Below are 12,787 nucleotides of genomic sequence, written 5' to 3'. Positions count from 1 at the left end.
CATCCTATTACAGTTTAGTGTAATACATTAGGTATGTTTTAAGTCCAAAAAAAAAAAATTAATGAAGACCCAAACTAACTTAAAATAATTTGACCTATTAAAAAATTAAAAGGCTCATTCTCTCTCCCCATCTAATTCATAATCCTAACTCTTAAGTCAATAAACCAATTGAAGTACTCAATCATCTGCAGTTGATGGCAAATTGTTTCCCAAATTCATGGGTTGCTTATAGGATACTTTCGACTATTATGGTTACAGTTGTATCGGGGGAAAAAGGCTTTTCAAAGTTGAAAATGATCAAAAATTACTTTCGATCAACCATGTCACAAAAAAGATTGAATGTATTAGTATTGTTATCCATTGAAAATGACTTTGCAAAAAAAAAAAAAAAAACTAGATTATGTAAGTATGATTGATTTATTTGCTTCTAAAAATGCAAGAAGAGTAAGGATCAAGTAATACTTATTAATTGTTGTAATGTAATGCTAAGTATTTTTTGTGACTTTGACACAAATCTTTTATCCTTTACCTTAAAAAAAAAAATTCATTGAACGAAAAAAATATATATGTGAAAGGCTCCGAATGATTTAGTGATATTTATTAATTGATTATCGGTTTTGGACCCTGGAAATCTCAGGGCCAGGCCTGTATATGATACTGGTTATAAGCCAAATGGTTTTTTTTATGAGATGTGATCATGAGATATGTTGTGGTGAATCATAAGTTATGATCAATTTAATTTTAGCTATGAACAAATATAATTTTAACTCATAACTATAAAAAGTGACCTATTAACGGGCCATTTTTAATGATGTAGCTCAATTTTAATCATTCATTTTCTATATACCATACATTGTTTGAAGAGAATGTACTATGGTATGGGCAACGTTTTGATGTGCGCATAGGATGAGTGTACACCACCATATGAAGACTAAACGATTTGAAAGTATAATATAAAGACTAAAAGATTTTTTTTTTTTTTTTTAAAAAAAAAATTAAACTATATTCAGTTTGAAAAATAATGCACAAAATTAGATCGAAATGACCAAAACAAACAATTGCAACATCAAAGGAACATAAGAAGTCCTCTTTATATTATTAGTCTTCAAAGCAATGAAGATAAAATTTTCGAATATACCAAAAATAGATCAAGTTAATGAGTGCTCTAAGAGTCTATTTGATTGAGCGAATTATAGGATACGATAAAGATTATTAATTGATGGAACTCATATTCCAGTGTGTAATTGTAGTTTTTGTTATTCAAATTAAATTGGAAAATGTTTGATAGCTCAACTTTTTGTGGCTCAAATGGCTCAAATTTGTCAAAACGACGTCGTTTTACACTCAAAATCTGTCAAAACGACGTCGTTTTGACAGATTTGAGCCATTTGAGCCACAAAAATTTGAGCTACCTAGCATTGTCGAATTAAATTTTGATAGATATTATATCCAACAAAATTGATAGATTTTTTAATCCTACAACTAATAATACAAAATGAATATATTATTGGAAGTATATATTTTCATATTCATTATAAAACAAACTTGAACAAGAAAAAAATAATTATCTCACTAATTTAGCTGAATAATCAATCTTATAGTAATCACATGGATTATTGGCAATACCAATAAAAGTGAAATCATTTGTCATATTATAATGCTTCAAAGGTGTTTTTTTTTTTTTTTTTCTTTTTTGAACTGTAAATATGGGGTGCGCCTTAGAGAAATCATTGCACACCCTAAGCTCAGGATTTTGGCTCCGATTTACCCCAACTCATAAGAAAAGACCCACCACCACTGAAGTAATAATGGACCTCACCTTCCATCAACAACTTAAGCCCATAGTTTGAAAGGGGTATGAACACGGTGCCCGAAGGCGAAACCAGCATGTGCACCCCGAGGAAATTGACCCCGTATCATGAGCGTAGAAGGCAAGTGCCTAATCCACGTTACCACCACCGCCGGTGGTGCTTCAAAGGTAATTGGAAAAGGAAATTACTCGAAAAATCTATGCAAAGGGTGGAAAAATCATAACATTGATTTGTGGTATGGACCACTTAAAATAACGTGACCATTACGCTGAATATGTTTTCATCGTGTCATCCATACAATGAAAGATGATAATGGGTGGGGATTGGGGAATTGAATGACCTTATCCAAGATGATAACGGGGATTGGGGGGAATTAAATGTCTCCACACAGCACAATAGTCTAGTGCTCGTAAACTTGACACTGATATTTTTTTTAATGTTGGAATTGTCTCCCATTGCTGTTGTGGATTTTCATCGTACCATCCACACGATTTGTGCAAGATGATAATGGGTGGGGATGGGGGAATTGAATGTCCTCCATATCATAGTCTGGTACTCGTGAAATTGACATAGATTTTTTTTTTTTTTTTTTTTTTTTTTGAGGTTGGAATTGTCTGCCATCGTTGTTGTGGATTGAATACTGCAATTAAGGCGAGATTATATTTTGTTCCTGGGGCAAATGCACCTAATACCCGAAAGGGTCAAGTAATAAATAATAAAAACTAATACTTCAAAATCATTAAATAATCACTCACAATTCATACCACTAAACCACCACTAATGATGTGGCAGTGAGTCCTACCCACTGCCACAGTGTGTGCTGTGCTCTTTTTTTTTTAGCCTGGCTTTGGTCCAGTCCATCATCGGACTAGACCGTGCTATTGGGCCCGTGAGGGCCCACCACGGGTCCCATTTTGAAAATATAAATCGTGCAATGTGTAGAACTTGTCGAGTACTATATCTTGTGAAAAATCACGTTGATCGGATATCGATAGCTATGTGATCAAAATAGTTTTTTATCAACAGTTAATTTATTCACCGTCCATTTTTTTTATACAAAACTGATTTGATCACATAGCTATCGATATCCGATCAACGTAATTTTTCACATGCATATTATACTCGACGAGTTCTACACATTAAACGGTTCAGATTTTCAAAACAGAACCCGTGGTGAGCCCTCATGAGCCCAACAGTACGGTCCAGTCCGATGGCAGACTGGACCAAAGCCAGACCCTTTTTTTTTCTTCTTTTTCTTTTTTTTCTTTCATTTTCCACCTCATTAGTGGTGGTTTAGTGGTACCAAATTAGTGGTACCAATCACTACTATTTTAATATATACTAGGTTGGTTGGCACGGGCAAGTTGGTACAATTTTTTTTAATTATTTTAAGATAGTATTTTTTGATAAAAATATAGTGGAATGATTAGTAGAGGTTAAAAAAGTATGATTATATAATATTTATTCCTTTAGGTCGTGTTTGTTTAGGCGGACATGTGCCTGAAATTGGACTAATAGTCTAATAAAATTATTAATTCGATGTTTGGTTAAAAAATTAAAATACGGACTAACAATCTATCCGGATATAGTATCCCACATATGATGGACTATTTAATCTCACATAGGGGGTGAGTTATAAATTGGAGGACTAAGTCAAAGTCTGGACTAACTTATCAAATGACCATAATATATTGGATGTCTCATATCCTATCCATTCCAATCCTCTTAAACAAATATCGGATTGGATAATATTTTATTAATTTCTCCTTATAATTCTAACTCAATCCAAATATAGGATAAAATACATAATCCAAAAGATTCATAGTCCTAGGACTATTAGTCATGGAAATGCTAATTCAACCTAATCCAATCCGCCCAAATAAACATAGCTTTAGAGATTAACATTATCCATATATATATATATATATATACATATATATATATATATATATATTTATTTAGTTATTTATAATAAGAATGCAAATATATAGAAATAGTAATAACAATTTAAACTAATAGTTGTTATGATTTCTAATTTTATTTTTTATTTATATGTAAAACATGACAAATTTCACAAATAATTTTTAATGATTTCTAAAATTTATGTTACATGAGATTTTATTTGTTAATATTTTAATTGTGTCATCTAAAATAGTTAATTCTCATAAAATTAGAAACTCGTAGTTTAGTTTGTCAAAAGGGTCAAATCTAAGATTTTTCTTTGAAATTTCCCTACAAATAATTACAAAATTATGGGAAAAAAACACATGCCTATTCGATTTTATTTTTTAAATTGGTGTTTAGATGAATTTTTGTTTATTTTGTAGTGAATTAGGCCCGTGCAAGGCACAACGACTAGTTTTGGATTTTATTTTATTATTATTATTATTATTGGTTAATTTGATTTTTTGGGAGAGATTGAAGAAGAATAATTTAATTTCAATTCAGTGGTAGTTAGCCATCATTTCAATTAATTAAATATTATTTGAAATTATTATTATGAAAAAGATTTTGCTTTCTAGTAGAAAATTAAATAAATTAAATCATTAATATTATAAGGTTCGTGAAACATATTATCTATTTAAAAAAATAAACTTAATTGGACATGTGTAACTCTATAATTAGGTCCTAATTGTTCGTTTTGGCAAAATTAATTTAACTTTCATCATTGGAATTACTATTAAGATTAGATGATTTGAGAAAAAAATTGACTCATAATTTACCATATCATTATGAGTAAATTGTAATACTTAAATTGTAACTCTCCAACATTATTCAAACAAAAATATGTAAAAAAAAAATTTGAATATCACCACAAGTTGCGAATACCACCCCATAATGCACAAAGTCACAACATATAAGACCATCTCCAACGTTGCATCGGACTCAGCATCAAATTTGAATTTGATGAAAAAAGTCACATTTTTCCTCTCCAATGATTTCACCAAACTGATATCAAACTGAGAATGAAACAAAAATTTCATCAAACTAAGAATATGCGTAAGGTTTCACCATTTTATTGTGCAGGAACGTTGGAGGTGAGGCCACCGGTCAACCGGCTCCTTTCATATAAGTAGGTTCAAACAGGGTCCACAAGGTTCAAATAGGTTAAAAAAAAAAAATTCTTCGCCATATCGGTCGACCGGCCGGTCGTCCCACCGGTTATCCCCAGTCAGTATTATTTTGATGCAACCGTTGGAGGAGATAATACCAAATTGTAAAAATCATCAGATTTGATAAAAAAAAAAGTTCACCGTTAAAGATGCTCTAATAGTAGTTTTTGGTTAAATTACTTCTTTGTCTGTTTTGTATTAACACTATTACAGCTTATATGTTAGTACGGCTCGTTGTAATTTTGTTTGTTTTTCAAGGTGTTTTTTTCATAAAGTTTTGATGGCTTTAATTATTTAAACAGTAATGCTACAGAGCCCGAATATAGGGGCTCGAATTTGGCTCGAAATTAGGGGAAGAAGAAGGAGGAGGAGGAAGAGAAGAAGAACTCAACTGGAGGGGCCAACAAAATCGGGCGGAGGTGGAGGTGGAGGTGGAGGTGGAGGCGGAGGCGGCGGTGGGCGGAGGCAGAGGTGGAGACGGGGCTGCGATGCCGACGAACGACGAGGGACGAGCTGCGAGATCGGCCGACGAGCTGGGACGCCGACGGGCTGCGATGCCGACGACGACCTGCGTTCTCGCTCTCGCTCTCGCTCTCGCCTCTGTGTTCTTCTCTCTCTTGCCTCTGCAACAAAGAAGAAGAAAGAAAAGGAAGAAAAGAAAGAAAAGAAAAAGAAGAAAAAAAAAATCAAAACCCAAAACGACGTCGTTTTGGGTTTTGAGCCAAATTCGAGCCACTAATTTCGGGCCCTCAAACATTATTCTTATTTAAATTTACTAATTTAACCGTACTGCTTGCTTGATGTGATCTCATCATTATATCTCAATCATCATCCATGCCAGTGCCATTTCATACCATGCCAATTAAGTATTGGCAAATTTGCTATTTTCTTTTTTAGATTTATTTATTACTAGCCTATCACCCGTGCTATGCACAAAATAATAATAGATATTTATATTTATTTTAGATTTTTTTAATGTACAAATTATATTTTTTATAAAAATAATTTAACAATCTTATCACTAACCATAACGTATGGGAGAAGTTGAAAAGGGTACTACAGTAACTATATATGAATTTTATCTATAATTATTTGTATGAGGAGATTTTAATTGCTGATCAAGGAATTGTATCAATAAATACAGGCATGTAGAAAGATATGTGGATTGAAAAAAGTTAATAGATGCTGATCAGAGAGATTTTGACCAAATCAATAAATGCTGAATTTTTTTTAATAAAAAATTTAGAAATTTCATATTGGGATATTGAAACTCCCACAGGCCTTGGGGGTTAAAAATCTCATTTTGCTTAATATATAGTACTAGCCTATCACCCATGCTATGCACGGGATAATTATAGATATTTATATTTGTGTTAGATTTTTTTAATATATAAATTGTGTTTTTTAAGATTTTTTATAAAAATAATTTAACAATCTTATCACTAACCATAGTGTATGGGAGAAGTTGAAAAGGGTACTGCAGTAACTACACACGGGTTGTATTTATAATTATTTGTATGAGGAGATTTTAAATGCTGATTAGGAAATTTTGACCAAATCAATAAATGCAGGCATGTAGAAAGACATATGGATTGAAAAAAGTTAATAAATACTGATCAGTGAATTTTGACCAAATCAATAAATGCTGAGTTTTTTTTCTTTTTTAATAAAAAATTTAGAAAATTCAGATTGGGATATTAGAGCTCTCACAGGCTTTGGGGTTAAAAATTTCCTTTTGCTCAATATATAGTATAGATAGTTTTTAGGTTAATTACACTTTTTACTTTTATAGTTTAATTCAAATTTTACTTTGGCCTGTATAATTTTAATTTACATAATTTAACCCTACACTGTAAATCAGTTTTAATTTGGTCATTCCGTACAAATTTTTATTAATTTTTTTTTAACATGTATACACTTGACAAATGTTACAAAATTATTAATCTTAGGGCTGATTTGAGAAGATGGCTAAAAGCCAAAAGCCAAATTTTAACCTATTTTTGGTCATATCACTTCTCTAATTTTTTACACGTTTGTTTTTCAAAAGAAGTCAAAAATTCAACTTTTAATCATCTTTCCAAATTAACCCTTAATCTTAATTGAAACTAGATTTAAAGTATAAAAATTAAATTGTTCAATTTTAAAACAATAAAGACAAAAGTGAAACTTAAATCAAATTGAATAGGTTAAAAGTATAATTAAACCTATTTTTATATATGTATACTTTTTAAAGCAATAACTATTTTCTCTCTCTGGGTTAAATAACATTTATCCTCTACATGAAATCGAGTAGAAATTTAGAAAAAAGAAAGAAAAATGCAATGAAAATACAAATTAATTTTTTCTCTACATTTTTCACTTTGTTCTTTATCTGTTGAATCACTTCCCAAATCTATCTATCATTTAAAAACAACCTTACATAATTATATATTGCATTAGTTGATTCTTTTATCTTGTATCTACATATATAAGCGGTGCTATGGGATGGAAGGCTTGCTTTTTTGTACCGTTTTTACCCTTCTATTTTGTTGAGGGTCAACATTGTTTTGTTAGGAATGGGTCCAGATTCTGTCAATGAATATTAAGGGTGTAACTTGGACGGGTTGAAAAGTTGTCCAAACTCAATTCAAGTTGTACTGAGATCTACTCAGGCCTACTTAAGGCCTAATTGTAACCCGAAGTTGCATGTTCAAACTCGACCCGAGTTAAACTAAAATTGACCGAGTTGCAAGAATTGTATTTTTTTTTTTTTGCAGTTACATTATTAAATAATTAAAATTTGACTCTATTTACATTTTTTTTTATATATATAGAAAATCATTAATACCATCAAAACAAATAATTTATATAATATAAGAGAGATACTGCTATAGTAGTTTTTACAATTTATGAGTGAAAATTAAAAAAAAAAGAGTAAAGATTTTATGTTATTTATATATATAATATATATTCAATATGATTTAATAATCTAAATTACTTTAATATCATGTAATAGCTAATAATTTATATATATATATATTTATTTAATATTTTTTTATATCTATATACGTATAATTCAGGCTTCGAATTATTCGGATTATTTGATGTCTTTGCTCAAATCTATCTAAATTTAATTTAAACTTTTAAATTTTTGTTTAAATCTATATCGAATTTAAAAATATCTTATTTAAATTTAAAAAAAATTTAAACTAAATTCAAATTATTCAGGCCGAATCCGCCTAAATTACACCCCCACAAGCAAGCAAAGGAGCAATAAAATCAAGTTGCAGAAGCTGAAATTTTCGTCATAGTGGTATTCGCCCTTTATGTATAGGGGTAGAAATGGGTGGACCCATCTACGATATGATGTTTATTATTTTTTTTTGTTTTTTTTTTTCGCTAAAATTAAGACTATGCAGTCGTGTGTCACTTTTCAACATTGAAATTTGGGACAATGTAGAGAGGTTGTTGAGGAATTTACAAAATTGAAATATGGGACAATGTGTATGAGATGACATGGGATGGTTGTAATGAAATAATAATGGTAGCGAGCAAAGGGGCAATGAGGTAATTTCGGCAAGACTGAAAATTTCATCCACCGGTATTCATGCTTTATATATAGGAAGGATATATATATACTATTTATTATATATACATATATATTTTTGAAACATTTAACATTATAGATTGGGAAAATTGGCCTAAGGTCCCTCCTCTACTTTTGATATGAGGAGAGGTCCTTTATAATATGTTTTGATGGCTAAGGTCCCTCAAATTTATTTTAGGTTATAAAGTACCTAAATTACCCTTCCTTTATAACATAAATTTGTTTGAATATTATATGGTTGAGTTAACTGATACATTTTGGAAATCGAATTTGAAGGGGAGATTTTGTTGGAGTTTTCGTCGGAGATTTCAATGGAGATTTTATGGTGGAGATTTCTTCGGAGATTTCAGTGGAGTTGACGAGAAAGATTGCTACGATCGTGTAGATTTTGTTGGAGATTTCGTCGGAGATTTCAGTGGTGTGATAGTGTATTGATCGCGTAGATTTTCAGTGGAGTTGAATCAGGTTTGTTTTCGATGGAGATAGCACGTGCATTTTGATATTTGTTTTGAATTTTTGTGTAGAGAGAGGCCAGCTTGATAGAGTTGATTTTTATTTTTGGAATTAATTTTTTATTATTTGTTTTTTAATCAATTTGAAAGAGTGTTGACAGTGTGTTGATCGCGTAGGTTTTTGAGTTGAGTTGAATTAGGTTTGTTTTCGATTTAGATTCCAAATGTATTTTTATTTTTGTTTAGAGAGAGGCCAGCTTGATAGAGTTGATTTTTATTTTTTGAATTAATTTTTCATTCTTTGTTTTTTTGATCAATTTCAGATAGTGTTGACAGTGTAGGTGATTTTGATGTTTAGAGTTCATTTTTGGTGCTCTGTTTTTTATCAACATGCTGATGAATTATAGTTGTGTTCTATGTTTTTTCAAACCAGAGAAATTTCATTTTCTGCACTATTGTTTGTGTAGTCCAGAGGAAATTATAAGTGCATATGGACATATTATTAGAAGTTTGTAATGGCGATAGAATATGAGAAAGTGAATGTAAGTTCATAAATTTTTCTATACTTGTATTTGTAGTTCAGAGAAAATTGTAAGTTTGTTACTCACTTTCAGTTTGTAGTTCAGAGAAAAGTATTTTTCTGGACTTGTATTCTATGTGATTTTTTTTCTATAATTGTGTTTAATTGTTAGCAGTAAATTTCTCTGTGATTCATTAAGTTTCTGTGATTTTGTTTTTTATCATCTTGAAGGTGAATATCAGTTTGTAGATGTCTTTGGAGTTTTATTTTAAGTTCAGAGAAAATTATAATTTTTAGAAATTTCTCTGGACATTTATGTTGTTATTGTGAAGTGTTTGTGTGATTTTTTTTGTTGTTTTTTGTTTCAGTTTTAATGGACAGTGCAGTGTTGTTGCTGTGCAAATATGGGAATGATACTATTGTCATTAATGTTTCATGCGAATTGAATTTTGAGGAATTGGTTGGCATTTTGTGTAAAACATGGGAGAATTTGAAACCTGAGACTGTGTATTTCATATTCTATTTTGGGCCATCCGAATTGTATGGTTCGAAATAATATTGATTTTCTGAATATGTTGAGGGTTGTTTGTGCACGCGGTGTTGATATAGTTGATGTTTCAGTTAGTAGATGTAGTACTTCTGATGAAGAGGATGAAGTGGGGTCTAATTGGGTAGATGTTGTGGATGGTGAGTGTGATAGGCTGGTGGATGTTGAAAGGAATTCACTCTCTAAGTTTTGTTCTCACCAAGAAAAGGTGTTATTGTCGGCTAGTTGGCGGAATAATATTACGAGTGTTGGACAAAAGTTTGAGGGTGGTGTGGTTGAGTTCCGTACTTTTTTATGCAAGTATGCTATTGAGGTTGGTTTTCAGTTTACGTATGTTAAAAATGACAAGCTGAGGGTTACGGCAGAATGTGCATATAAGGAATCAAGGGGATGTATGTGGCGTGTACATGCTTCTGTTGAAAAAACAAATGGGTTCTTCTACATAAGGACTTTGAACAATGAACATACGTGTGGTGTGGCGGTTCGTACGAGTAAACATTCGAGGATGACTTCCAGCTTGGTTTCTGGGCTGATACTTGAAGAGGTAAGTGCAAAACCTTTAACTCGTCCAGTGGATGTTGTGAAAGGAATGAAAGACAAGTATGGGGTCTCAATTAGTTATAACTGTGGTTGGTTGAGTGTTGAGAAAGCAAAATGTAGTACATATGGGGATTCTTGCTTGTCATTTGATCAATTACGGTGGTATTTTGATGAGGCATTGAAGAACAATCCAGGGAGTCGTTTTGAGTTAGATTTTGAAGATAACAAGCGTTTCAAAAGAGTGTTTGTGGCTTTTCATGCATGCATTGCTGGTTTCAAATATTGTCGGTCATTGCTTTTTCTTGATGGAACATTTTTGAAAGGACGATACAAAGGAGTTATGCTTGCTGCAACGAGGAAAGATGGGAATGAAGGTAATTGTAAATATATCTATTTTTATCTAAGTATGTGAATTTTCTATACATGTAGGAATTGAGTGAATGTGAATTTTCTCTGGTTTTGGCCACTGTGTGGATTTTCTATTGTTGTGGCCACTGTGAGAATTTTCAATGGATTTTTGTCAGTGTATGAATTTTCTCTGGATGTTGTCATTGTGTGAATTGTATCTGTAGGTGGTCACTAAGTGAATTTTCTCTGTATATTATGATTGTGTGAATTTTCTCTGTAGCTGGTCACTAAGTCAATTTTCTCTGGATGTTGCCAATGTGTGAATTTTCTCTGGATGTTGGCAGTGTCAAACTTCTCTTGTTGTTTTATTGTTCTATTTTTCTCTGTTGTTTTGTAGGTGGTCACTAAGTGAATTTTCTCTGTATATTATGATTGTGTGAATTTTCTCTGTAGCTGGTCACTTATTCAATTTTCTCTGGATGTTGCCAATGTGTGAATTTTCTCTGGATGTTTATTGTTCTATTTTTCTCTGCATGTGTGTACCTAATATGCTTGTTCCTATTTGTTTTGTAGGTTTTTTTCCTGTAGCTTTTGCTGTTGTTGATGCTGAGAATAAAGACAATTGGTGTTGGTTTCTTGAACATTTATATGGAGTATTAGGATCAGAAAGGGTGATAAGTTTCATATCAGATCGACATTGTGGAATTGTGGAGGGAATTGCTAGGTTTTTCCCTAACTGCTTTCATGGATTTTGTCTGGAACATCTAAAGAGAAATTTGAGGGATAAGTTGTCATGTGGAAACACAAATTTGGTTAGGGAGACGATTGTGTCCAAGTTTTCAGAATGTGCATATGCTCCAACAAAGGCATCATTTCATTTCAAGTTAAATGAGTTAAAAAGTGAGGGAGGAGACATTGTGAGTGTTTTCTTGAGAAGTTTACCATATGAAAATCAGAGTGATGCATATTTTGCAGGGAAACGTTATGGTGAGATGTATTCAAATGTTGCTGAGTCATTCAATTCATGGATACGAGAAGCTCGGCACTTGCCAATAACAAATTTGGTGGACATGATACGGTTGCAAATCATGAATATGAGGTCTGATAGGAGGCTGCTCTCTAGTAAATGGAATAAAATTTTGTGTCCTCGTATGGATAGTGTGTTGGAGAAGTCTTTTTTGGACGGGAGGACATGGAATGTGAGTTTATCATCTGATAATGTCTTTGAAGTGCATTGTTTTCCTTCGGTTATGGTTGATCTTGGGTTGAGAACTTGTTCATGTCGAAAATGGGAAATAAATGGGTATCCATGTCAACATGCTGTTGCTGCAATTTTTAGGAGTGGAAAGAATTTGAATTCATTTGTTGAACCATTTTTTCATGCTGATATGTATCGTCAAGCATACTCCTTTTCGATTGGCCCAGTTCCAACTGTTGAAAAACCTGTGTGTAGCATTGAAGATGCTATGATTTTACCTCCATTGAGCAAAAGACCTGCTGGGAGGCCGAAGAAGAACAGAATTGCTTCTACTGGAGAGTTTAAAAGGGTGATTAAGTGTAGTCGTTGTGAGAGTATTGGTCACCATAATAAGAGGACATGCAAGGAACCTTTGTTAAATAGTTGAGGATTATACATTTTATTGATGGAATAATACGTTTGATGATTACTTTGTGTATTTTGTTTTGTGAAATTTATTTTTTGGACAGTGTATATAATAATATCAATCAAATTCATCCAGAGAAATTTTTCAATATGAGTTAAAGTGTGTTTGTTGATATATACTATAGGCAGTGGGTTTGTAGTACCTGTAAAATTCATCCAGAGAAATTTTCCTATGGCAGAGAAAATTCTGTGTGTTGTGTTTTGAAG

The sequence above is a fragment of the Camellia sinensis genome, chromosome 1, assembly GCF_055761805.1.
Source record: "Camellia sinensis isolate YWXY chromosome 1, ASM5576180v1, whole genome shotgun sequence".
NCBI classification, from domain to species: domain Eukaryota; kingdom Viridiplantae; phylum Streptophyta; class Magnoliopsida; order Ericales; family Theaceae; genus Camellia; species Camellia sinensis.
This window is presented reverse-complemented; position numbering follows the sequence as displayed.